Source organism: Cavia porcellus, unplaced genomic scaffold, assembly GCF_034190915.1.
Source record: "Cavia porcellus strain 051 isolate PalLab524CR breed Dunkin Hartley unplaced genomic scaffold, mCavPor4.1 scaffold_32, whole genome shotgun sequence".
In the NCBI taxonomy this organism is placed as follows: Eukaryota; Metazoa; Chordata; class Mammalia; order Rodentia; family Caviidae; genus Cavia; species Cavia porcellus.
The window spans coordinates 13,240,550-13,267,398 of record NW_026947515.1 but is presented as its reverse complement, the minus strand read 5'-3'; the positions used below and the strand labels follow the sequence as shown (position 1 = coordinate 13,267,398).

The following is a 26,849-nucleotide window of genomic DNA, read 5'->3' as shown; positions in this document are numbered from 1 at the left end:
GTTCTCACTAAGTTGCTACATTGCCTAGGTGGGACTTGAACTTGTGATCCTCCTGCCTCGGCCTCCTACAGGACTTTGGTTATAGTTGTGCGCCTGCACACCAGGCTAACTAATTTTTCTACTGAGGCAAAATTCCCATGTCACTTGCTATTTTAAGAGAACAATCCACTGGCAGTCCATTCACAATGCTTGTCACTTTTAAATAAAAGTTGTCACTTTTATTTCCAAAACGTTTTTATCCCTCCACAAGAAAACCTGTATCTTTAAGTGCTCACTGCCTGTTCTTCCTACACCAGCTTCTCACAACTGAGAATCTGCTTTTTGTTTCTAACTGGAGATTTTGTAAAAATAGAGTTACACAACATGTCCCCTTTTGGGTCAGGCTTCTTTTGCCTTAGTGAATGTTTCAAAGGTCTTTTTAAATAAAATATATCAGCATTTCATTCACTTTTGTGGCTGAATAATATTCCACTGAGTGGACAGGCCGTGACTGTATGCTCTCATCAGCTAACTGACATTTAGCTTGTTTCCACCTTTTAGCCTTAGTAAATATTAAGAACATGCATATGTGTAAGTATCCCTTTGCTGTTCTCCGGGAAATTTTTAGGAATCCTAGGAGTAAGGAGTCTGGGTCATGCGGTACTTCCGTATTTAACTTTTGAGTAACTGGAAAATTGTTTTCCATAGCAGCTGAACCATGTTGCACCCTCCTAGCAATGTAGAAGAGCTTCAGTTCTCCACGTTTGCCAAATTTGTTATTTTTTGTTTTTGCTTTTCAAGTGACTGTAGCCATCCTTAGGTGTGAAGAATTGAAGTTATATGAAATGCCTGCAGTTCTAGCAAAGTCAAGTGAGAAATGGGAGCTTCCCAGCACTCTCACTGAGAAAGAGCTGTGCTATCGTGTCAATGCCCCCGTGCCTGGTTTGGACATTCTGGGCACCAAGGCAATACAGCCTCTTACTCCGTAGCAGCTTGTTCAGCCTTGATGCAGGGCTACTCTTTGTGAAGTTCAGGTGGGAGTCCATGGACTGGGTCTATGGATCCACACTGGAGTTGATCTTGGGATGCCTTCTGGCCTGATCTTTGCATTTTCACCTTTTATTCTCCTGCAAAAACCCTTAATGCAGATACATACATAGACACAGCATTGCATCTGAGCTTAGGTACACCCAGGGTTCTTGTTAGCATGGAGAGTGGAGCCAATCACACAGATAATTCAGAAAGACAAACCGCTTTGGGGTCCCTTTGAGTGCAAAGCTCCAAGGACATGTCCAGGAAGTATTTGGGCTCTGCATCAGGGTTGAGGGTGGATTCATGCAAGATGCAGAAGTGGTTGGAGTACAGGTAGGAGCTGAAGATGTAGGAGAAGGTCCACCGTGTCAGTTGGTGATGAACTGGAATGAAATGTACTGGTTCGTTCGACTATTCCTTTAATTTTTAGGAACATTATCAGAAAGGAGGCTGGCTTATAAGCTGAGCTGTGCACGCCATCTCTAAATCACACATTGCTGATGAGTGAGCATCTCTGTTATAAATGGAAATGTGAACTGGCAGATGTTTATTGGCTAAAACCAAATGTCCCATTTATTTTGGTGCCTGTTATGCCCATGATCTCCCGTTTTCCTTGTTTACTGTAAATATGCACAAAGAATAGAAAGCTGCTGTGTGATTCAAAAACATGACAATGTTTTCACTGTTGCATAGGTAAAAGTGGGTGTGGACTGGAGTCTTCATTACTCCACTGAGGTCAGAACTGTCTTTTAGTGGGCTTCTAATTCTTTTTGAAAGTTCAAGACATCAGATGAGACATGCTCAAAATATTTCAAGTGGCTCCTTCCTCGGGCTCTTCTCTCTCCACTTCCTCCCAGGGATCTGTTCCCACTTGTGGGGTTTAAGTCATTCTCTATCTGCAGATGCTACTTGTCTGACCTCACTTTCTGGAATGCTCTGTCTGCTTCTGAGTTTCATTCCAGGAAACATCAGCACACATTTCCGCTGGCATTCCTGCTGGGCTGTCTTTCTCCTGAACTCTTGAAAGCCTCCTGCTTCAGTGACTGCCAGGGAATGGTTTAGAAAAAGAAATTTGCAGAAAAAGAGATTTGTCCTGCAGCAAAGTCTGCGTTGCTTACTGTGTTCCACTTTATGTATTGACTACTTCTGTTGTGGAATGTTACTGCATTTTCTCTATTCACCCGATCCTCAATCCTATCCTAATATAGGTTCTTACGTCCTTTTGAAGTGAGGCATGCAAGTCCTCCCAAGAATTCTTGTCACATTAGTCTTTGTATTTCCTTCAAAACTATGATCATAACCCAAAATTATTTTGTGTACTTATTTACATGTTTACTGTTTTCTCCTTCGAAAGACAAGCTCCATAAGATGGGGTCTTGGTCTTCGTCTAACACCTAGAGAAATGCTTGGCTGGGTGGCAGTTGTTCCAGAAATATTTGTGGTTGTTTGCCACAAACTAGAATCAATAGTTTAAATTTCACGTGAAAATTATCTTCCTATCATGTGTCTTTTTTGGCTGATTTTGAACAATATTGCTCAAATTTAACTGATGTTACTACCAAATGTCAGTTAACTACGGTAATGGCTCTCAAACCTTCGGGTTCCCTTTACACTCTTAAATATTATTGAGATTCCCAATACCTTTTGTTTATATGGGATATACCTATCATTATTTAATAGAAATTAAAAATGAGAAGATCCAAAAATTTATTAATTCACTAATAATAATATACTTATATTTAACATTAATTTTTTAGTACTCTAATCAAGCAAAAGTAGGATGGAGAAATGCGTTATTTTGCATTCCGTAAACCTCTTTAATGTGTGGCTTAGTAGCAGGTATCTGGGTTCACAGATTTGCCTCTAGATCAGTCTGTCGTGATAGCACATACTGTGCAGCTTCTGAAAATTTGAAAAAGAATATACCTACTCAAAAGATGGAAAGGCAGCTAAATATCTAGCAAAAGGAGGTATCTTGGTTGCATTCCTTGTGGTACATCTATAGATGTCATTCTGTCTTTGTCTGCTTTGTTTTTATCACTGAATACCATAGACTGGATAATTTATAAAGACTGGAGTTTTGTTAGCTGAAGAATCTGGAGCATGGAGCTGGCTTCCACTCTGCATCTGGTGAGACTTTCCCGCTGCATCTTAACATGGCAGAGGGCATCCATGGTGAGAGAGGGGTCAAGCTGGCCAATTTGAGTCTCTCTTCCTCTTATAAAACCATGAAAGCTGTCATGAGGGACCCACCCTTGTGATTTCTCTCAACTCTAATTACCTCCCAAAGGTCCCACCTGTTCCAAATACCTCAAAGTGGAGATTAAATTTCAGTATGAGGTGAAGATGTTCAAACCATAGCAAATATGATGCAGTCATTAAAACAAAGAGGCAGGGGCCAAGGACTTAGCTCACTGGTATAAGCACCTGTTTGGCAAGCATGAGGTCATGAGTTCAACCCCTGGTACCAAAAGAAAAAAAAAAGCTTAAAAAAATAAAAAAAAATAAGCAGCTCTATTGGCAACTAATATAGAACCATGTCTAAGATAAGTTGTTGTATGAAAAAATAACACAGCACAAGGTTTATCGTGCATGGCCATGCTGAACATGATACCCAACACCCACAACTCGAAGGAGAGGTTTAATCTGACTCATAGTCTAAGGGGATTAATCCAGGGCCAGCAGGCAGAACCATCATGGCAGAGGGACATGGTAGCTGGCAAGTAGGGCAGGGCAAAGAGGAAGACGGCAGGGCTAGACATAGACATCATGGCCACGTTCCCATGACCCACCCAGTATGTGCACCACAAATCGTGGGGGCAGATCTCAAAGCCAGTCAAGTTGATACTCCATCCTAATCACCACAGGCCATTTGCGTTTAGGAAATGTGTATTATTGTGCACACAGAACTGGTTGCTGACCTAAACACAGAGGCCAGTGGGAGATGGTTTGTTTTTCTGTGGTGTAACCGTTTTCACCTCATATATATCTCTCAGTATCTGTGTGGTGTGGACAAAGACTCCAGCTTTTCAAGCCCTTCCAGAGAGCAGAACAATATAGCCATGTATATGATTAAAACTTCTCTCTCAAAACCAGCTGGAAACTACTGAGCTCCTCCCTCCACTCTGTTCTCTTTCCCTGTCCCCTCCACTTCCATTTTCCCTGAGTGGGGGACAGACAGGGGATAAAAAGGAAAGATGTGAGGTTTTCGCCAGTGACAGCTCTGTCGTCCTTTCTTACTGATGCTCTTCCATCAAGGCTGTTGTCCAAATGCTTCTAGGGGCCTGGCTATCCTGGGGACCCACTTCCAAGGGCTCCCACAAACCTCTCTGCACCCCCTCATTTCTCATAGGGTGAGGTGGTCACCAGCAGACCCTTGTGCTCTCCTATCTGCTTCTGCCCCAGTGCTTTCAGGCCACTTCTGGTGCCCTGGCAGGTGGCATTTGGGGTCCTTCAGTGTGGCCTAAGCTTTGTTGACTTGTCAGCTTCTAATACTCTGGGAGCTCTGGGTCCACGCCTTGCCTGGCTGGAGCAGCCTTCCCCATCGCTGCCCTCTCTCACCCTACTCTGCAGAAGGCAGGTGTGGGCTTGATGCTCATTTATCTCCTTCTCTAACACATTCTAGGGGTCCCAGGCCAAATCCCTCCTCCCCCAAATGAACATTTGCCTGCCCTCTCTGCTCGAGGCATGCTGGGATGTGTCTGCAAGATTTTACAACATCATAAACTTCCAACCAAGGTCACAATGTACAGAGTCTGGTTCAAAATGGAAATGTAGAATCCCTTGTCCAAAAGAAGAAAAAGTGAAACAAAAGGCACTAAAAATACATGGCTTTTTCCTTAAAAATATCTTATTTTGGGGGCTGAGGATATGAGTCAGTGATAGAACTTGGGCTTGGCATTTTCAAGGCCTTGTATGTGCTCAAAGTTTTTATACTTAGAAAACATAATAAGGATAACAGTGTTGCATGAGCATGGCATAAAGTTACAAACTGCAAAGGAGGGCCATTTCATATAAACAAATAATAATAACTTGTTAATGTTCAATTTTTTAAAGAGAAACGGCAACAAAAATGATACAAAATTTCAAAACAAGCTAGTAGGAGAGTAACCATGGTTAATACATTGTATATTGTTATCTTCAAAGCAGCTGCTCAGATTACAAGACATAGGAATGAAAAATTGATCAAAAACATAAGTACAAACCTTTCCTTTCAACGAACTAATAGCGATTAACAGTGTAACTATCATGTGTATATTTTTAATTTACTTTTTCTTTTCCCTTTCTTTTCTCCTTTTCCCCATCCCGGTTTTTTCTTTCCTTTTGAATAGTTTCCTCCCATTTCACAATATATCTTGTACATTTTGGATCTCACTTACTCTTTCAGCTTCTTACACCAGGGAGAACATGATGTTTATACAGGAGAGTCTGATTTATTTCACTTATGAGTATGGTCTCAAGTTGCATCCATCTGCCATCTCAAGTTTGTCCTTCCATATGGCTAAGTAGCACTTTATTGTATAAAAAATACATTGTTATTATCCACACCTTGGTTGACAGGCATTTGTGTTGTTTCCAAGATTTAGTTATTACAAATTGTGCTTCTATAAACACAGATGCACATATGATATTTTTAATTATTTTGGGAAAATACTCAGAAGGAGAATGGCTGGATTGAATGCAACCACTGTCTTTTTTTTTTTTTTTTTTTTTTTTTTTTTTTTTTTTTTTTGAGGAATCTCCACATTGATTTCCACAGTGGCTGCCCCAGGCTACACACTCAACAGCAGTGGAGAAGGGTTCCTTTCCCCCTCTAGCTCCTCCAGCATTTGTTAATTTCTTGATAACTATACTTACTGGAGTGAGATGGAATCTCAGTGTTGTTTCAATTTGCATCTCTTGAGTTACAGTGAAGTTGAACATTTCTTCATATATTTATTTATTATTTGTATGTCTTCACGTGAGAAGTGCATAGTCATCTCAGATGCTCATTTTTGGTTTGGATCTTTGAATTGCGGGGAGGTCTGATTTTTTCAGTTTTTCATGTTTTAAATATAACTCCTTTGTCTGAGGAACAGGTGGCTAAAATTTTTTTCCACTCTGTGGGTTATCTTTTCACACTGTTGGTGATTTCTTTTGATGGGCAAGAGCGTTTTAATAATGAGATCCCAATTATCGATTCTTTGAAGTATTTCCCATGTTGGTTGGGTTTTGTTCATAAACTCTCTGCCTATACCTATGTCTTCAAGATTTCTATGTACTTTCTCTTTCAGTGTATTTAGTGTTTCTGTTTTAATATTTAGCGTTTTGATTCATTTTGACTTTAGTGTGTAGTGATAGACATGATTCTCCTTTTGATCTTTGGCATGTGGAGAGCCAGTTTTTCCAGCACTATTTATTAAAGAGGTTATTTCTCTCCCAGTGAACATGCTTAGCCCCTTTGTCAAAGATAAGGTGGCTGAGTGTGTTTGTAGTTGTGTCTGCATCTTCTAGTATGTTCCACTGATCCTAGGTCTGTTTTTTTTTCCAGCACCATGCTGATTTTATCACAGCAGCTTTGTAGTATAATTTTAAGTCAGGGATTGTTATGATTCTTGCCTTGCCTTTGTTGCCCAGAGCTGCTTTTGTTATTTTAGTCTTCTGTTTCCAAACAAATTTTAAGAATGTTTTCTCTAGGGCTGGGGATTTAGCTCAGCAGCATAAGCACCTGCCTTGCAAGCAGGCGGTCCTGAGTTCGATACTCAGTACCAATTTGAAAAAAAAAAGCATGTTTTCTCTAGTTGTATGAGATATGCTAATTTTGATTGGAAATTTTTATTGGAATTGTCTTAAATCTGTATAACAATTTTTGGAGAATGACAATTTTCACTATGTTGGTCCTTCCATGAGCAAGGACTATATTTCTATTTTCTGATATCCTCTTCAATCTCCTTTTGTAGAATAATGTAATTTTCAATGTATAAATCTGTTACTTCCGTTTTTAGATTACAAATTTTACTGGATGCTACTGTGAAGGGTATGGTTTCCCTAATTTCTCTCTCAGTGAGTTTCTTGAGGAATGCTATTGATTTCTGTGTGCTGGCTTCATATCCAGGTATGTTACTGAATTTGCTTATTAAATCTAGAAGCTTTTTGGTGGAGTTTTTGGGATCTTCTATATAGTGTATTATCTGTAAACAATGAGAATTTAACTTTTTCCTTCCCTTACTTTATCCTTTTTATTTCTGTCTCTTGTCTAATTGCTATGGTTAATGTTCCCAGTACTATATTGAGTAGGAATGGTGATAGTGGGCATCCTTGTCTTGTTCCTGATTTTAGAGTGAAAGCTTTCAGTTTTTGGCCATTTAGTATGATGTTGGCTGTTGGTCTGTGATAGATGGCTTTTTATCAGATTGAGGTAAATACCATCTATTCCAATTTTCTGTGGGTTTTTTTTTATCATGAATGATTGTTGGACTTTATCAAAAGGTTTTTTTATGTATTTATTGAGATGATCATGTGATTTTTGTCTTTGGTTCTATTGATATGGTGTATTACATTTATTGATTTGTGCATATTGAACCATTCCTGCATTCCTGTGATGAAGCCTACTTGGTCATGCTGGATAATCTTCTTGATGATTTGTTGCATTCTGTTTGCTGGTATCTTCTTGAAGATTTTTGCATCTATGTTCATTAGGGAGATTGGCCTGTAGATCTCCTTTTTCTCTGGTTTTGGTATCAGGGGAATACCTACCTACCTTTAGGAATGAATTAGGGAGTATTACTTCCTTTACTTTATTAAAGAGTTTGTGGCATAGTGGCATGAAATTTTCTCTAAAATTCTTGTAAAATTCAGCAGTGAATCCAACAGGACCTGGAATTTTGTTTGCTGGTAAAATTTTCTCATTAACTGATACTGGGTTATTCAGAATTTTTGTATCTTCTTGATACAGCATTTGTACTTCATATGTATATAAGAATCTGTCCATGTCTTCTGTGTTTTCTATCCAATGGGACTAATGGTTTTCAAAATAGGTATTGATGATCTTCTACATTTCCACAGGATCTGAAGTGATTTCACAGTTTTAATTCCTCAGTGCTTGACTTTTGAGTTTTTTCTTTCTGTTTTTGGATAAGGTTGGTTAACAGTTTACCAATTTTATCTATTCTTTTAAAGAGCCAACTCTTCAAATCATTAATTCTTTGTATTGCTTTCTTAGTCTCCACTGTAGTAATTTCTGCTCTGATCTTTATACTCTCCTCCCTTGTATGGGCTTTGGGCTTGTTTTGTTCTTTTTTTTTCCCTAGAAGCCTGAAGTGCAACATTAGATTGTTTATTTGTGCTTCTCCTGTTTTCCTGATGTGAGAATTCTCAGCTATAAATTTTCCTCTTATGATTTCTTTCATTTTGTCTCATAAGTTTTTGGTATGTTGTACCTACTTTCTTATTAGTTGTACATATTGTTTAATTTCTTCTTCAATTTTTCTGTGACCTACTGGTTGTTTTGGGGGGTGCTATTTAATTTCCATGGGTTAATGCTGTTTTTGTGGTTTCTTTTGCCATTAATTTCTAATTTCATTGCACTGTGGTCAGATAATATATGAGATCATTTTAATTCATTTGCATTTACTTAAGTATGTTCTGTGGGCTAGTATATGGAATAGTCTAGAGAATGTCCCATGTGCAGCCAAGAATAATGTGTATTCTGATGATGTTGGATGGAACACTGAAGACATAGTTACTAAGTCCATTTGTTCACCAATTTGGCTTACTTCTGGTATCTCTTTGCTGATTTTTTTTGTCTAGTTGATCTATCTCTTGGTAACAATGGGCTATTAACATTTCTTGTTACAACTGTGTTATCACCTATTTGATTTTTCATACCTATTAATAATTGTCTTATATAATTGGGTGCTCCTATATTTGGTGTATATATATTTATGATTGTTATCTTTTCTCCTTGAAATTTTTCCCTAAGAAGTACATAGTGACCTTCTTTATCTCTTTTGATCATTCCTTGTTTGAAGTTCACATTGTCTGCTAACTGAATAGCCACCCCTGCTATTTTCTGGTTTCTTGTTGCATGGAGGATTGTTTTCCATTCTTTGACGTTGAGTATATGAGTTTCTTTTTGAGTTAAACGTGTTTCTTGTATATTGTTGAATATTATTTCGTGATCCATTGTGCCAAGATGTTTCTTTTGATTGCTGAATTGAGGCCATTTACACTGATGGTTATAACTGCTATTCACTGGCTTATCTTTGTCATGAAATTTTTCTGCTGTTGGTTCCCTGATTTTCCCCTCTGTTAAACTGCTTGCCCTGATGGTGGTTTCTTTCTTGGGTTGTTTTTGGAATTGTGATGATTTTTATCTCTGTCTGGAATATCTTTCAGCATTCTTCATAGGGTCGGTTTAAACGGTGGTCATAAATTTCTTCAGTTGTTCTTTGTCATGGAAGTATCCCATTTCTCCATTAATTTTGAAAGATATTTTTTCAGGGTCAGAAATTTAGGTTGGAAGCTGTTTTCTTTCAGGACTTGAAATATTTTGTTCCAAGCTCATATTAACTTGAGGGTTTGTTTTGAGAAGTCTGCCATGATTCTGATGGGTTGTCCTTTATGGGTGATCTATTTGTTTTCTTTAACAGCTTTTAATATTCTGTTTTTGTGCTGAATGTCTGGAATCTTGATTATTATATGATTTGGTGTAGTTTTATTTTGGTCATGGCTGTTTGAAGTTCTATATGCTTCATTTATTTGTATGTCAAATTCTCTATCCATGCTTAGAAAATTTTCGGCCATTATTTCTGTGAAGAATTTTTTGATTTTTCGTCATCTTTTGCTATTTTTAAGATATGTTTCTTTTCATGATCTCTAGTTGCAATTCTGTCTTCAAGATCTGATCATTTTTCCTCTCCTTATTTAATCTGTTGCATATTTTTCAGTGATGGTTTTAAATCTCTTGGATGGTTTGACTCTGATTCATGGATCCCATTTTTTTTCTTGAATGGAGGACACAGGAGGGAAAGAATGAGACAAAAGAGTAATCACAAAGGGAAGAGACAGTGTTTACTCCAAAGGTTAAACTCAAGATGTAGTTGAAAAAAGTGAGAAAGTGAATAAATAAAAGAAAATGAAAAAGAAAGATAAGAAACCTACACTGTGAAAAAAGGAGGAAGAAATGGAAAATGAAAAAGAGACCACAATAAGAGAGGGAAAAAACCCCACAAAACATAAACCACCACAAAATACAAAGCAAAACAAGATGACATCCAACCAGACAGGAAAAGGACAGCCAATCAAACAAGGGAGAATAAAAGTGGTAAAATACTTCTGGTGTCTACGGTTCTGCGATGGTGTCCACGTCAGATCCCAGAAATGTGCTGTGTACTCCGCTAGTTTGCCATAGGCATTGTTCAGAGCTCACCTGTATGAAGAGGTAAAGGGTGAGAGTTATACAGGCCCAGCAAACTTCACATCATCAAACCAAACACTGTACAAAGAAATGATGTGAGAATGAGGAAGTGAAGAGCCCAGTGCGTACTTCCGTTATCCTCCCTCTGGGGTTGGGGTCCAGCCCAGGGCACCGTGCAGCTAAGCACATGCTCCTACCTCTGAGCTAGGTTCCCACCCTTTCTTTCAAAAGAAGGTCGGTCTGTGGACAAAGGAGCGGCCAGCCATTCTTAAATTTCCTTCAGCAGATAAACACACTTTGCTTTCAGCAATGTACCATCATTTTCATACTAAGGTGGCAGACAACTTGGAGTGAGTTTTAAGTTTTTGACCATATTGGGAGACAGTGGCTCGTCTTTAGTTGTCTGAAGACCAATTGATCAATTTTGAAAATAAATCATACTATAGTATCACATATAGAAAATCTGCTTATTCAGAGTCACAAATTTTTTCTCTTCTGTCTTCAACACCCTCATTAAAGGTTTTATATTGAGTCCTTTGATCTAGCTTGGAATTTTTTTCTATATGAAAGACATGAGAAAAGAAGGAAAAAATAGAAATAAAGCTTTTGTAAATAAGGAGGAGAAGAGGGGTTGAAGGGAGGGGAGGAGGAATGGGAAAAAAGAATCAAGATATATTGTGAATAGATACAAGCTTCCTATAATGAATACCGTCATTATGTGTACCTAAACTGTATCAATAAACTTAATTAATTAAAACAAAAAGAAAGCAAGTGTAGATGAAGTCTCAGGTCACGGGGGTACTCAAATGAAAAACATACGCTACAGTGAATGCAGAACATTGTTAAATTTAGTTTTCCAAGGTAAAGTCATATTTATTCTATTCACCTTAAAACACAAAAATATTCTGATAGCCGCCTTATTCATAAGAGATGCATGGAATATATAGACATTGCAGTTGTGTCTTTTCCCCCTAGGACTCAAAGAAAACCTTTGAATTTCTGTGATTTTCTGGGTTCAAGGCAGACCGTGTATTGTCTTTCTGCTAAAAGATTATGCACATAGTAGTGTTTGTTGAGAACTGCAGGTAGCTCAACATGGGCAGAGAGTGGGAGGTGGGGATAGGCTTCATCTCCACAAAGAGGTGAATGTCAAGTGACCTTTAAAACGAGATTGTGCAAGGATCTCATCCAAGACCTTGGAGTCACTGAAAGCCCTGGCATTGGCTGTATTGATGTTGTGCTAGGTTTACTTTGTAAGAAAGAGAGGGCAAAGTACAAAGGAAAGGACATCTGTTACTTCTAGTGAGTTAAGCTCTCTAAAAATATTTCTCTTTTGGTGACCACTTGTTGCTTTGAGCTTTTGATCTTTTGTTCTGGAAATAGGACATGTAGAATTCTTCTGCTTTTTGCTCTATATTAAAAGTATGGCGCTAGTGCCTCCACTGCAGAAGTGAGGGCTTCATTTGATATGCAAAGCTTTTGTGGATACAGGGTTTTGGAGAGTAAAGGAGGGAACAATCCAATTATTCTTGAGAAGCTTGAGAAGCTTTTTAATTCATTTAAAAAAGAATTATAGCACAGGGTATGGGTGCCATGTTCCTATAATCTCAGCAGTTTGGGTGACTGAGGTAGTAGGATCCAAATTTTGTGCCCAGCCTAGGCTATTTGGTGACTTAGCAAAACTTAGCTCATAAATCAATAAATCAGTAAAGGCTAGGGATGTAGCTCAGTGGGAAGCTCCTGAGTCCAGTACTTAAACAAATAAAAAAGGATTACATTCATCCCACGGATTCTAAAGAAACATATTATTCCATGATGAGCTATATGATTAGGGAGTCAGGGACTGCTGACTGGTCAAAATGAAGGAAAAGAGTCTCAGGAACCAGCCAACTTTCCAATCAATTTCACATTAGTCAGATTGATGCTTGGACTAAGCAGAAAAGACTCATGGGATATTTTAATGTCTGCACAGTTGTGGAATCTTGAAAGCACAAATAGCTTCCCAGGGGATGGTCCTAGCAAAATCACTGAACTTCAGCCAGTCAGGTGGTATCAGCTCTTTTTTTAAAAATCCATTTTATTTCAAAGAGAACAACAACAACAACAACAAACCAAAATTTCAAAACATGCTAATCAGGGGGCAACTATGGTACATACATTGCACATTGTCATCTTCAGATCATTCACCCAGAGCACAAGACGACTGCATTCAATTATCTGAACAATACTGGCACAAATCTTTTTCTTCAGTGAACTCAGAGAAATCAGGAGTATAACTATCTTAACTATTTTATATACATACACATTTACATATATTTTTTCAGCTTCTCACACTAGTGAGACAATATGATGTTGACACGTGTCTGATTTATTTCACTTATAAATGTTGTGTCAAGTTGTATCCATTTATCTATAAAAGTCTCAACTTACCCTTCTTTATGTCTGGCTAGTATTCCATTGTATAAAAATACTACATCTTTTTTATCCATTCCTCAGTCAAGACGCATTTAGGTTGTTTCCAAGATCTAGTTATTACAAACTGTGCTGCTATAAACATGGTTGCACATATATCGCCGTGGTATGATGTTTTAAATTCTTTTAATAAGATACCCAGAGGGGAATAGCTCGGTCAAATGGGACCTCCAGTCCTAGTTTTTTGAGGAATCTCTACATTGATTTCCACAGTGGTTGCACCATTCCACACTCCCACCAACAATGGAGAAGGGCTCCTTTTACCCACAGTGCTGCCAACAGTTGTGATTGCTTGATTTCATGATGATAGCCATTCTTTCTGGAGTGAGGTGGAATCTCAGTGTTGTTTTAATCTGTGTCTCTTGAAGGACCAGTGACATTAAACATTTTTTCTCATATTTATATGCTGTTTGTATTTCTTTGTTTGAGAAGTATATATTCATCTTAGATGCCAATTTTTGGATTGGGTCTTTAAATTTGGGAGGACTGATTTTTTTTTTTTTTTTTAGTTCTTTATATGTTCTAGATAGTAATCCTTTGCCTGAGGAACAGCTGGCAAACATTTTCTCCCAGATTGTGGATTGTCCCTTTGCTCTGTTGGTGGTTTCTCTTACTGTGTGAAAGCTTTTCAGTCGGGTGAGATCCCAGTTATTGATTCCTTGAGACAGTTCCAGTGCAATCAGAGTTTTGTTCATAAAGTCTTTGTCTACACCAATATCTTCAAGAGTTTTACGTACTCTATCTTTGAGCAGATTTAATGTTTCTGGTTTAATATTAACACCTTTGATCCAGTCTGATTTTAGCTTAGTGCATGATGAAAACCGTGGATATAGTTTTAATCTTTAGCATGTTTAGAGCTAACACTAGTTTTTCCAACACTATTTATTAAAGAGGCTAAAAGCTTTTTATTATGATATTCTTCCTCTTCCTCTGTCCAGTCACCTCCTTCTGTTTTTCTTTCTTTTCACCTTTTCTCCTCCTTCTTTTAAATATGCTTTTCCCCTTCCCCTTCATGTTACAGGAACAAATTATGCTCACTGTGGAAGGTAACAACATGGTGTGACCTAAGAGCTCTGGCTTTGGGATCAAAACTGAATTTTAAAATACGGGTCTGTTGCTGACTGGGTTTGCCACCTTGAAGAAGTCACCCATCTAATAGGTCTTGGTTACCCAACTGTTGCTGGAAACATGAATGCTAGCTACCTCCCAGAGTTGATGTGTGAGTTTAATGACACTCATGCGACACTCATGTGTGCCTACCATGCAGGGCCAAGCACAAAGTATGGTGTATTAACAAAGATCAGAAGAAGGTAGAACACTGAAGCTGCCTGCAGTTCAGCTGCTGCGAAGTGAGCCTTCTCCACAGGTACATTTTTCATGCGAGACTTTCCCAGGGAAGACCACCAAATTAGTTCACCAGTATTTACTCAGCCTGGCACAAAGGCATATAGCAAGAGACAGAGTTATAACTCATAACATTCTCTGATTTCTCTCCTGTGCTAATGATCTTTCTAACATTTAGCTGTTCACCACTGACTTATTCAAGAAGTGTGCATTTGTAAGTGCCAGACACTGTGCCAGAGAGAACAAATGAATGAAGTACGTTTGTCAGATGGTGATAAACAGAGTAAGTAGGTGTCGAAACAGAAGAGGGTTGCAATTTGAAGGTTGTGAGGCACCACTGCCTCAATTACAAGCTGATTGCCACTGATTTGTTTTGGCTAATGAAATGCAAGAGGAACTTGGTAAGTGCCTATCGCATGAACCAGGAGGAGAACCAGCAGCTCCCATGAGCCTACCAGCACATGAGCTGAGAATCAAACACCCCCCCCACCCCAAGCAACTGGGGATAGATGTCTCAGCATCTCTTGGGGGGATGACAAATGCAATGTAGCAAATATGGGGGAGCTCCTACTATCTTCTGTTTGAAGGCAAAGATTGTTTTCACTGTTTTGTTTTGTTATGTTTCAACTGGTTTTATAATGTTCTGCTTTTGGTTTGATTTCACTATACCGAATTGACTGGACAACTATTGTGAAGATAATGAGACATACTATGGTACCTATTACTACCATCCCAGTATCCTACTGTGAAGTTCTGTACCAATTTCACTGCATTGTCTCGATTGGCTTTGTCTTCTTGTTCTGTTGTATTTTTACTACATTCACAATAAAATTAAAAAAAAAAAAAAGAGATGCAAGAGGAAGATGTTGTGTGATCTTCCAGAGAGAAGCTTTAGGACCCAGCGTTCGCTCATCTAGCATTTCTTTCCCCTGCCAGGTTGTTCTAGAAAGAGGTGACTTTTTAAACCTGAGCTCTGGTGCGAGTATAACATGCACCTGAAATTCCAGCTCTCTGGTGGGTATGCAGTGTGGAGGGGAAGTAAACATTTATGTGGCCTGTTTCTGGATATAGCTTATCTGGAAACCGTAATTTTAAAATTATTTTTCATATATTTTAAAAAGTCAAATCATCCATCAGGGTTATGGTGGTGTACCCTTGTAATCCCAGCACCATGGGAAGCTGAGATAGGAGGATTCCAAGTTAGAGTCCAACCTGGGCAATTTAGAAACTTAGCAAGACCTTGTCCCAAAATAAAAAACAGAAAAAGACTGGGGAATACACCACAAAATGAAACAAAACAAAACAAAACACAACATGAACCACAGAAAAGTGAAAGGGAAAAACTCAAGGAATAGTGACCCCTCCGCACTCTTCTGCAGGCCAACCTGGAGCAGCCATCACCTCCACTCCACCTGGTCTCCCTGCCAAATTATTCTCTATGCTGAATTAATCTTTCAACATGTATACTTAATAATGTCTATTCCCCATTTAATGTTTTTTTCAGTAGAAAAGCACAAAAATATATGGAGAGTCTAGAAAATGCATTAAAAATATTGAAATATTCTTCCATAGTAGTGACCATTTCTGGATGAGAAGATTTTGGGTGATTTAAAATCTGTGTGTGTGTGTGTGTGTGTGTGTGTGTGTGTGTGTGTGTGTGTTTTCCATATAAAGATATTAAAAACAAAAACAAAAAGAAGCAGGAGTGCCTCTAACTGGCTCCTATTGCTAGCTGTAGCAGATTTAAGATGACCAAGGGGCTGACATACTTTCCTAGTGGAAGAGTAGGTTTTATTGTTTTCTTATGAAATCTGGGGTGGTTTAAGTCATTTGTTTAGCCAAGAGAATGCAATACGAGTGATGTTCCAGATTTCAAGGCTAGGTCCTAAACCAGGTAACATTTGCCTGGTTGCCTTGGGGCATTGATACCACTGGGTAACAGTTCCAGCCGACCCATGGTCCCAGCTGCGCCAGGCATTCTGTCCTCCCGGCAGTCATGTGAGAGAACCATTTAGAATCCTCTGGGCCAGCCCATCCTCCAGCTGAATAGGGCCCTACCTCTTCTCCCTGGTGCTGTTCCTTTACACTCCCTCCTCCTCACACACACTGTAGTACATTGGTTCCACATCTAGCTTTCCTACTAGTCTGTGTATTCATTTCCTTTTGCCACTGTAACAAATTCCTATTAGCACAGTGTCTTAAAACACCGTGGATGTGTAACCTGGAGTTTTGGAGGTTAGCAGTGCTTAGTGGATCTCACTAGGCTGAAATCAACATGCTCTAGAGCTATGCTTCTTTTCTGTGGCCCTAGGGGAGGCTCTACTTTCTTGCCTTTTATGACTACTGGGGAAGGTAAGCACTTTTCTTCCTCATCTTTTTCTTCTTCCTCCTTCTTCTCTTCTATCTGGATTGAACCTAGGCCTTTCACACTGAGCTATTCTTTATTTTGACAGGGGTTTGCTAAGTCATTTAACTGCCTAGACTGGGCTCAAACTTGTAATCCTCCTGCCTCAGCCACCCAGAATGCTGGGATTAGGCCTTTGCAACTATGCCTGGCAGTTTTTACATTTTTAAGTGTTGGGTGTTGGGTGGGTGGGGGAGGCCTCAGAAGAAGAATGCTATTTTGTGATCTGTGAAGGTACATGAAATTTTAAGTTTTAAAATAAAGTTTTAAGGTAATACGGGCCATACCCATTGATTTATGTGTTGTCTACAGTTGTTTCATGCTATAGTAGTAAAGGTAAGTAGTTGCACAAAGACTTTCTAGCCACAAAGTCTAAAGTAATTGCAGCCCTCTGCATAAAAACACGGAGGATTCCTATTCTAGAGAAGTGCTGCCCATACAACCTTCTGAGGTGAGGGGAATCTCCTTTGTACTAATATGATAGCCAATAGTCCCAGCAGGCACTTGAAATGAGGCTGTACCACTGAGGAATGGCTTTTAAATTTTATTTCATTATAATTCATTTGGATTTGAAAACTGACCCGTGGCTGTGGTCACTGCTTTCGGCATCTCTAAGAGGTGAGATGATGATTAGGGAGAGGCAGATTAAGATGCTCACCAGGGGTCAGACTCTTCTGCTCAGATGCTCTTCTAATCCTCATAATCCAGATGGGAAACTGGATCTTAGATTAGGTGACTTGTCTGAGGTCACCCAGCTGCTGAGTGACAAGGCTGAGGCCAGGGAGATTGACTCCTGAGTGGTCACTGTAACCACTAGACTACCCCACCCAAGATGAGACACAGATGTGTTAAATTATAACGTAGACTAGAAAGTGAGGAGTGCTGTGAAAGAAGGGAGAAGGCGGCAGAGAAAAATGAAAGGGAACAAAAGGCAAGCAAGAGACATCTTCATGGGCACCAAGCATCGTAAGCTGGGTTCTGAAATTTGGGTAACGTATTGACCAAAGGATGTTTGTAAGACAGGTGAATACAGATCTTCAACCAGAATGCAGGCTGGGGAGGTAGGTGAGGGTGCTGGAAGAGGAGAAGCAGTTCAGTTTGAAAACCTGGGGTGCAACTTCACTAGCCAAGAGCCATAAGCCTGTATTGTATATCTGTGAATTTTTGACACTCACTCACTGTACAACTTGTGGGGTACCATGTGAAGCTTTGATACAAGTATAAATTGTGTAATGGTCTAACCAAGAGTAATTAGTGTGTTTATCACCTTATAATAATGAAAGCATTCTGAGTCCTCTATTCTAGCTATTTAGTTAATTCATTTTTAACATTTTGAGACAGGGTTTTGCAGGCATTGCAGGCAGGCCTTGAACTCACTATGTAGCCTAGCTGGCCTTGAACTCTCAGCAGTCCTCCTGCCTACTGAGTGCTGGAATCACAGGTGTGCACTACCACATTCAGGTTTAGCGATTTTAAAATATAGACACTGGGGATATAGTTCAGTGGCACAGCGCCTACCTGACAAGTGTGAGATTGTGAGTTCGCTCCCCAGTATAAATAAATAAATACACAAATAAAGATAAAATACACTGGAGATGGGGAGGGAAAGGAAAGAATGGGGAGAGGCAGCCTGTTAATCAATACAGAGTTTCCATTAGATGGAAAAGCTAGGTTCTGGTATTCTACTGCAATAGTAGGGTGACCATAGTTAGCTACAATGAATTGTGTGTTTAAAAATAGTTTTCTTGACAGCTGGGTTTGCTTCCTGTTTTCTGTCAATACAAGCTCTACCATTGACCTTGCTTCTTTTCCACTTTGAGTGGAAGCTTAGTGTCATACTTAAGCTTACAGATAACAAGAGCAGCCGAACACTGCAGCTCAAATATTTGTCTCTACTCCCCTTCTCTTTCAATGCTTCATTTCTGTCCCCTCCCCAGTTTTCTGACCCTCACATTTGTCTTAGTCGCTTTTGCATCACGGGGACACAATACCCAACACCCACCACTTTAAGGAGGAGGGGTTCACGTTGGTATGGTTACAGTCCACAGTTGGTGGCTTGCTGGCTTCAGGCAGAGCCACAGGGCAGACAGAGGAAAGCTGCTTACATCACGGCAGCTGGGAAGCAGAGAGAGGAGGGAGGAGCAGGGAGGGAAGATAAACCCTTCCCTGTCACACCCTGAAACCAGCCTCTTTCCACCACACTCCAGCCTCCGAACAGTCAATCAGCTCTATTGCTCCCATAATTCAATCACTTTCCCAGCCAGGCCTTTGTGCCCCAAGGCTAGGGGGTCACTCTCAGCTAAACCACAGCAGCCTTTGTTCTTCTTTCTCTGACATCACTTTATCATACTTTTATTACTGCTATGGCCTCTAACTCCTTTTGCAAACATTTGAGGGTGTAAATGTGGGGGAGGCCCTGGGGTGAGGCAGGAAGATAAGTTTGAAAAGGTAAGAGGGAAATGTGACAGGATAGTGCAGGACACTGTGTCTAGACCAACTCTGGCAGGTTGGTAGAGGTTTCTGCCTTCCAGAAAAAGGTCTGCTGGACATGCTGGCACATGCCTGTAATTCTAGCACTCTGGGAGGCTGAGGCAGGTGGATCTCAAGTTTGAGCCCAGTCTGGATAATTTAGCTACTTTCTGAGATCCTGTTTAAAAAACAAACAAACCAAAACAAAACAAAAGGCTGGTGTTATGGATTAAATCTAAAATGTGCCCCAAGGTATTTGGAAGGTGATTGGATTGGATCACGGGGGTGCCATACCCATCAACAGACTCATCCAGCCTTGATTTCACAGCTGGGTGTGCTGCTGGGTGGGAGGCCTGGTTGGAGATGGTCCACTGGGTTGTGACATGGAAAGTACATGCCGTCCTGGGCTTCTCCCTTCTTTCTGTGCTTTCTGGCAGCCATAGGGTAAGCATCTTTCCCTCACCCAGGCCCTCCAATCATGGTTTTCTGTCTTACACTTAGCCAGCTTCAGACTAAACCCAAAGGAAGCTGTGAGCCAAATAAATCTCTGCTCCTGGGCAGGAAATTTAACACAGTGGGCGTAAGGGCTGCCTGGCAAGCACGAGGTTGTGAGTTCAACCCTGGCTACCAAAAAACCAAACCAAAATAAAACAAAACAAAACAACTCTGCTCTTGGAAATTGTGGCTGTTGTGTGCCAGCAACAGGAAAATGACTAACATAGCTGGAGATACAGCTCAGTGTGAACGCCCTGGGTTCAACCCCCAACCCTCAGCACTGCAGGAAAAAAAAAAAGCCTGGGCCTGCTTCAGTGCAATCCCCTCGCTCGCTCTTACCTCCCTCTGCCTTGGCTGGGATCCTGGCAGCTCCCACTCGTTCTTGAAACCTGGCAACTGACCCTAATTTCATCCCATTGGTGGAATCCCGTTCAAGCCCTTTGCTTGAGTTCTGGACCAGCTCTGAGATCTGGGGCACCTTCACTGAGTGTGTACATTCACTGATACTGGCAGTTTCATTCTTGCTGCTGGCATCAGAGAACACACCGGTATCTGCTAGCCTTTCAAAAGTACCCCCCTCCTCGCTCAAGCCCTCTCCTTAAAGGACTTCAGTAGCTCTCTGGTGAAGGCCATATCCATGAGCTTTGCAAAACATCCTGGTTCACACTGCAGCTCTGTCTCTGCACGACTTGGCAATTACTGCCCTGGTCTGTGCCTCACACTCCTTGTGTGTAAAGTGAGCACCACCATACTACCTAACTTAGAGGTTATGATGAGGGTGGGCTGAGGCTTTCCTGTCTTCCAAATCCCCTCCATTGGCATCATCTCATCTCTGGAGGTTTTTACTTGTTTTCTCTTCCTGGACAGTGTTCCAACTTTCTCTCCTCAACTCCTCAGTCTTCTTAGATTACTTTAGATGTCATTTCCTCTGGGAAGCCACGCCACTCGGCTCACTCCCGTGTATGTATTTGTTTTCCTTCTCCTAGGGATCAGAGATTGTGCTGGTTCCTACTTGTAGAGACTGCCATAGTTCCTGTTAGAGTAGGTGCACATAAAACTGTTATAAATAAATGGATGATCACATTGTAGATGAAGATGTATAAGTTAAAATCAAGCAAATCTGAAGTAAGCTGACATTAAATCCCTGCTGCATACAGGCAGCCCTCTGCATCTGAGGGTTCCACATCTGATGATTCAATCAACTGTACATAGAAAAGTAATAGGAAAAATTCTGATCTGTCTTGGACAGATATAGACACTTTCCTTATCATTATTTCTTACACAAAACAGTTTAACAACTATTGATGTAACATTTACATTGTGTTACGTAGTCTTGTGGGAATGATTGAAAGTACAAGTCCTTTCAACTTAGAAGGCCGTTACATTCTAATAAGCTCACAATTGTATAACTTGAAAGTACTGTAAGTTGAAATGCATTAAAACCTATTATATAGTAGGAAAATTGTAAGTCAAGCCACAGTAAATCAGAGATCATCCATATACGGAATGATGTACACAGGGTATGTACAAATGATGCCATTTTATGTCACCTTAGCTTCTTGCATCCAATCTGTGAATCACCCTGGCTTTTCATTTCTCACTCCATCCCTCTGCAACATCTGTCTCCTCCAAATACTTCTTTCTTTGGGCCTCTGACCTCTCTTCTCCTGGTGTGCTGCCTACTTTCCAGATGTTTCTGCTGAGCTCCTTCCTCCTTTTATCCTCTCATCCCTGGCCTGCACATGCTTCTGTGCTCAGCCACCTTCCTTCTTCACATTTCTTTCAACACCCTGCACCAGGAGAGATTTCATTCTTACTTACAGTCTTTTAATTTATAAGCTAATGACTTTTAAGTCCTTCAGTTCTGTTTTTAGTCTTCCAACCAGCAAACAACTAGATAGATAGCTTCTCATAAATACTGTGCAGTCTCTCAAATCCAGTACATTCCAAACGACCCACCTCAGTCACCCTTGCAGTTCTTTCTGTGTCTTTCCATTCAGTGAATGGCACCAGCATCAGTCCCTTGTCCAGTCAAAATTCTAATGGAGTCCCCTCTCCCTTATGCTTGATGTCAACCCTTACATTCTGTCAATCCTAATGCATGAGTCTCTCTCAAGTCTGCCTTGCTCCGTTTACCTGCATCAAACTTTTTAAATTTAAGACATTATCATCCCTCACCAGGATCATTGCAACAAAGGAAAAAAAAAGTGGCCTTTTTTTGAGGATGCAGAGAGGAGCACACAACTCATGGGGTTGGACTTTCTCCTCCAACCAAAGACAAATATGGCAGGAGCTTTTATGACCTCTGGCCAGAGGTGGAGTTTGGGGTGGGCATTGATGATATGTATGCGTGGGAAAGGAAAGCGGAAGTTGTAATCAGGGCTGAAGGGGAAGGAGGAGGAAGTGGTTGTCAAGGTAAGTGTTGTTTTTGCTTTGGCCTTCCACCACGTTAGACCACAGTCATAGTATCCAGTAATTTATACTAGGGCAAAACCTTTCACACAGATTGAATCTGGCCTAGATTAGTTTCTTAGTTTTCAAACTGTTGAAAAAAGAATTGGATATATTAAAGTTATATAAACTTTGTCTAAAAAATACACAAAGAACTCTTAAAACTCAATGAGAAAACAAACAATTAGTTTGTGGCCCAAATATCTTACTGATGCTTTCCCTTTGTGATGGTAAATAAACATATGAAAAGGTTTTTAAACAGAATCTGCCTTAAGGGAATCACAAATTGAAATAAGAAACCACAGTTCACCTAGTAGAATGTAGACAAACTAATGCTTTTATGACCTCAAAGGCTGGTGAGAATGTGAAGCAACAGAGACTAGTTCTCACTCCAGGCAGGAATGCAAAATGACAGTCACTTTAGTAGAGAATTTATTAGTTTCTTATAAGAGTAAATATACTCATACCACAGGACCCAGCAATTCTGTTTTTCGCTTTTTACCAAGAAGAGTGGAAAACTTAAGCCCTCACAAAAGTCCTAACATGAATGTTGATTTAAGATTGAGTCATAATTGACCAGGCTTGGAAACAACCAAGGTATCTTTCAACAGCTACGAATAAACAAGCTGTGGTGCATCCATACAAGGCAATATTCCTCAGTAATAAAGAGAAACGAAATATTAAGTCATGAAAATACACAGATGGATCTATAAATATATGTTACGAAGTTGAAGAAACTAAATTGGAAAGCTTACATGGTGTATGATTCAAATGATATGACATTTTGGAAAAGGCATGGAAACAGGAAGATCAAAGGTCTCAAGAGTCTCAGGTGAAGGACTGAGGACAAGAAGTTATTTTGGGCAGCCACATTTTTCTATAGGATTCCATCATGACGGGTATACATGTGGGTGTAAATTTAATAAAACCCAAGGAGTGAACAACACACACAGGGAGCCCTAAAGTAAACTATGGGCTTCAGTCAATAAAAATGTATCTGTATTGGATCATTGTGATGGTTAATCTTGATTCTCAGCCTAACTGGATTAACAGATACCTAGAAAGGTGATTGGACTATGAGGTGCTAACTGAATCAGTAAATTAATCCACTCATGAGTTTATAGCTAAATGAACCTTTAGAAGGTGGGGCCCAGTTGGAGGCGGGTTCACAGAGGATGAGCATCTTAAGGATGCATCCCCTTGATTCCCCCCCAGACTGCATTCTGCTATGGGAAACCAGCTTTCTGCTTTTGTTCCCTTCTACTGTGATGTTTCTGCCTTGGAGCCAGGTTATCATGGGCTTAAATTCCTGAAACTTTAAGCCAAAATAATTATTTTCTCCTTTAAATTGTCTTTCTCAGGTATTTGGTCACAGCAACAAAGATCTGTCTCCTGTACTCAGCAAACATAACATACATACCACACAAACGTAAGATTTTAATAGTAAGGGAAACTATGTGTGAAGAAAAGTATTGGAGAACTGTGTAATTTCTGCTTTTTTTTCCCAAACCTAAAACTGTTCAAAAACAGCCGATTGATTAAAAATAATTATATCAATTTTAAATTTCGGTGTTCAGAAGTTTTTACTGGAACACATCCATTGAACACATGGATGTGTCAATGGCCATGTCTGTGTTACAATGGTTAAGCTGACGAGTTGCTCCTGTGGCCAGCTGGTGTGCGTATTTGAGGTGTCTCTAGAGGATCAGAAAATATATGTATAATCATGTAGGGCACTTTATTAGGCTTATAGGATCAGAGGTTAGACAGTCCACAATACTGGCTGTGTGCCAAAGAACCCTTGAATCCAGTATTTGCTCACCCCCAAAAGATGAAAGCCACATGACAAGAGGGATCAAGGATGCAGTATCAGTCCAAGTCCCAAGGCCTAGAAACTCACTGGAGAGTCACCGATGTGAGTCTGCACTGGAAGGCTGATATAAACTGGGCAGTGATGTCCAACAATGACAAAGACACACCCTTCAAGTAGACTACAGGTCTAGAAATAGGCACATTTCCTTCTTTCCCATTTGTATTCCATGCAGGCTATAAGCCTGTTAGTTGGTGCCACCCCCTTGGTTTGCTGGGCTACATGCCAACCACCTCTGAAAACACCTCAAAGACACACCCAAAACTATGTGCTACTCACCTCCTAGGTGTTTCCTACTGCAGTTAATTTGACATATCACAATTAATGGTCCACAAAGTCCAAAAAACCCCAATTTACTAACTGGCCCTTTATGAAAAGTATGCTGATCTTGGTCTAAGGTACATAGAGCTACTGCAGGCCCTGCTCATTCTTCAGACTCATCTTCCACCTTATCTTTCAGCCACCCTGAAAGACATTTTCCCTAAAATAAACCAAAAGATCTGTTTTCTCTTCTCCCTCCATTTCTTCCATCTGAGAGAGGACTAGCATTAGCTAAACACAGCATAAGAATAAGAGATTTTCATTCAAAAGAACATTTTAGGAGAGACTCATACAGAAATCTGGACTCTGCTGGATAACATGCTTGTGATGGTTAATCTGGTGTTAACTTGACTAGGTCATGCATGGTACCTGGTTTTTGGTCAAGCAGTAGTCAAGATGTTGCTGTGAAAGTATTTTTAGATGTTATTTGCATTTAAATCAGTAGACTTTGAGTAAAACGGATTACCCTCCATAATGTGGATATAGCTCTTCCAAACAATTGAAAGCTTTAAGAAAAAAGACTGAGGTTTCCTAAACTGAAGAGTTGCCTTGGATTTGAGACTGCCATGTTAGTTTTTTTCTGGATCAAGCCTGTTGGCCTCTTCTGTACCTGCCCTGTAGATTTTAGAATTGTGTTAGTCAATTCCTTTAAATAAATCTGTCTATATATACTCTATTGGCTCTATTTTTTCTGGTGAATCTTTATTAATGCAATTCTCTCTTGTTGAATACTGTGGATTTACACATGCCATTTTGGAAGAAGATATGTTTTGGATAAAGGTAATTTTAGTTGGAATGCTTTTTAGGATTAGACTCAAGATTGCCACCCTCCTGGTTAACATTTTCAACCAATCCTCAAGATAAAAACTCTCCTTCAATTAGATGAGCATTTATCAGTGAGAAACACTGGAAGACTTTTGGCACTGTGTCATTGGCTGGAATTGGTCTGTGTTTGAAACCACAACTTCAGGGTCCCCTAGGAAGCATGAATGCTCTAAGACCAATGCATACCACAGTCAATGTGGCGATGGTCTGAAAAGATCTCCTTGGAAAACTGAAATACGTACATCCATGTTTAGTCAACAGAAACTTTAAGAAACACTAAAAATGGGCCTCTATAGCCCTTGCTTTTTCCCTCTTCTACTTATTAAACATACCACTGCATTTTCACAAATATTGTATTGTAGTTATAGGATTTTATTCTACAGAAAACTTACAATCCGACTAGAAATATATTTATTTATTTAATTTTGAACTTCTCAAGGCCACAGGCCACAGGAAAGGCTAACAGACTTTGAATCAAGGGCACGAGGCCTCAGGACACGGGAAACGAAGAAGAAAAGTACAGTGGCATGACAGTCATTCCTGAATTGTAATTTATAAATCCGTATCCTCACCGTGGCACGGAGAGAACATTTGCACCATTTGAAAGGACTGAAGCTGCATGGTTTTCAGAACAGCTGTCTCAGTGAACTCACCCCAGGCTCAACTACCTACTGCCCATTTCCCTTTTTGTCTTCTAAAGCTCCAGCATATGAGGATTTGGCAGTTTCAACAAGGTTGAGTGGGACTGACACAGGAAATGGCCCATGGCTGGACTGGCGCCTGCATGCAGCTGAATGGGGACACACAGCCAGGTCTTAGCAAGGAAGCAGCTGTCACTCAAGGCCCAGGGTCCAATGTCACCGGTTTGCTTGTTTCCTTCTTTTAAGTGTCTTAACTGCCTCAGGAAGGTGGAACTAAGTGTGCAACATATATCACTCTGACTGAACTCTGTAGCTGACTAGCTCTTTAGGAAGGGGACGAGCGGAAGCATCTGACATTTATTTAGTATATCCCACACTGTACTAGGCACTTTATATGTACGCTGCAAAGGAAAGTGATTTAAGAGCACTGGCTGGGCTTGAGCCACACTAGCTGTGTGGTCTTCAGTGAGTTACTTAACTTGCTGTCTCATGTTCTTTCTATAACAACAATAACCTCTAATCATAGAATTACTGTAAAGATTAAACTAATTATGTCTGAAGTACTTAGAACACTGTCCAGGACACAGTAAGTGCTATATGCATGTTTGCTGTTATTGTTTCTATTACTTATTATTATTTTTCTTGAACACAGCCCTGTTTATCCTTTTACGCCAGAGGAAACTGAGGCTCATGGAGATTAAGTCAATTACCGGAGATAGCAGTGCCTGAAACTAAACTCAGATTTATCTGACTGAAATGTTTTCTTCCCAGAACAGGACCAGGCCTGCTCAAGGCTATCAAGTTCCCGCTCCTGTTTGCCAGCTTAGGGCTCAGTATATCAGTCCTTCTTTGTACCTACAAGGGTGAAATCCTATATGACTGGGGCTCTGTCTTTAATCTCCCATTCCACTCATCCCTGGAGAGAGGCCAGTGGTCTGCACCGAGGGGGGTCAGTGAAAGGAGTTGCTTTCTTCCGGCCTTCTAAAGGGGTCAGCAGCTCCCCTCTTGTTGCCTGTGCTTCCTGTGATGATGAAAAAGCAGGGATATTCATACGTAAAACTAAATATAAGAAATAGCCTGACAAGCAGGACCCTTCTCATAACTTGGTGTATTCAGGGAAGGAGATGGGCTCCTATGGCAGTACTGCCC

At 40.2% G+C, this 26,849-nt stretch overlaps 1 long non-coding RNA gene across 1 annotated transcript in view; it reads right to left on the bottom strand.

Annotated features, from left to right (window-relative positions):
* Positions 1–186: 186 nt before the first annotated feature.
* LOC134474354 (uncharacterized) overlaps positions 187–26,849 on the bottom strand; it is a 28,017-nt gene continuing 1,354 nt past the window's right edge. The window contains exon 2 of the long non-coding RNA XR_010045193.1: positions 187–10,420. This is a non-coding gene — a long non-coding RNA (uncharacterized LOC134474354). The remainder of the gene's footprint in view (positions 10,421–26,849) is intronic.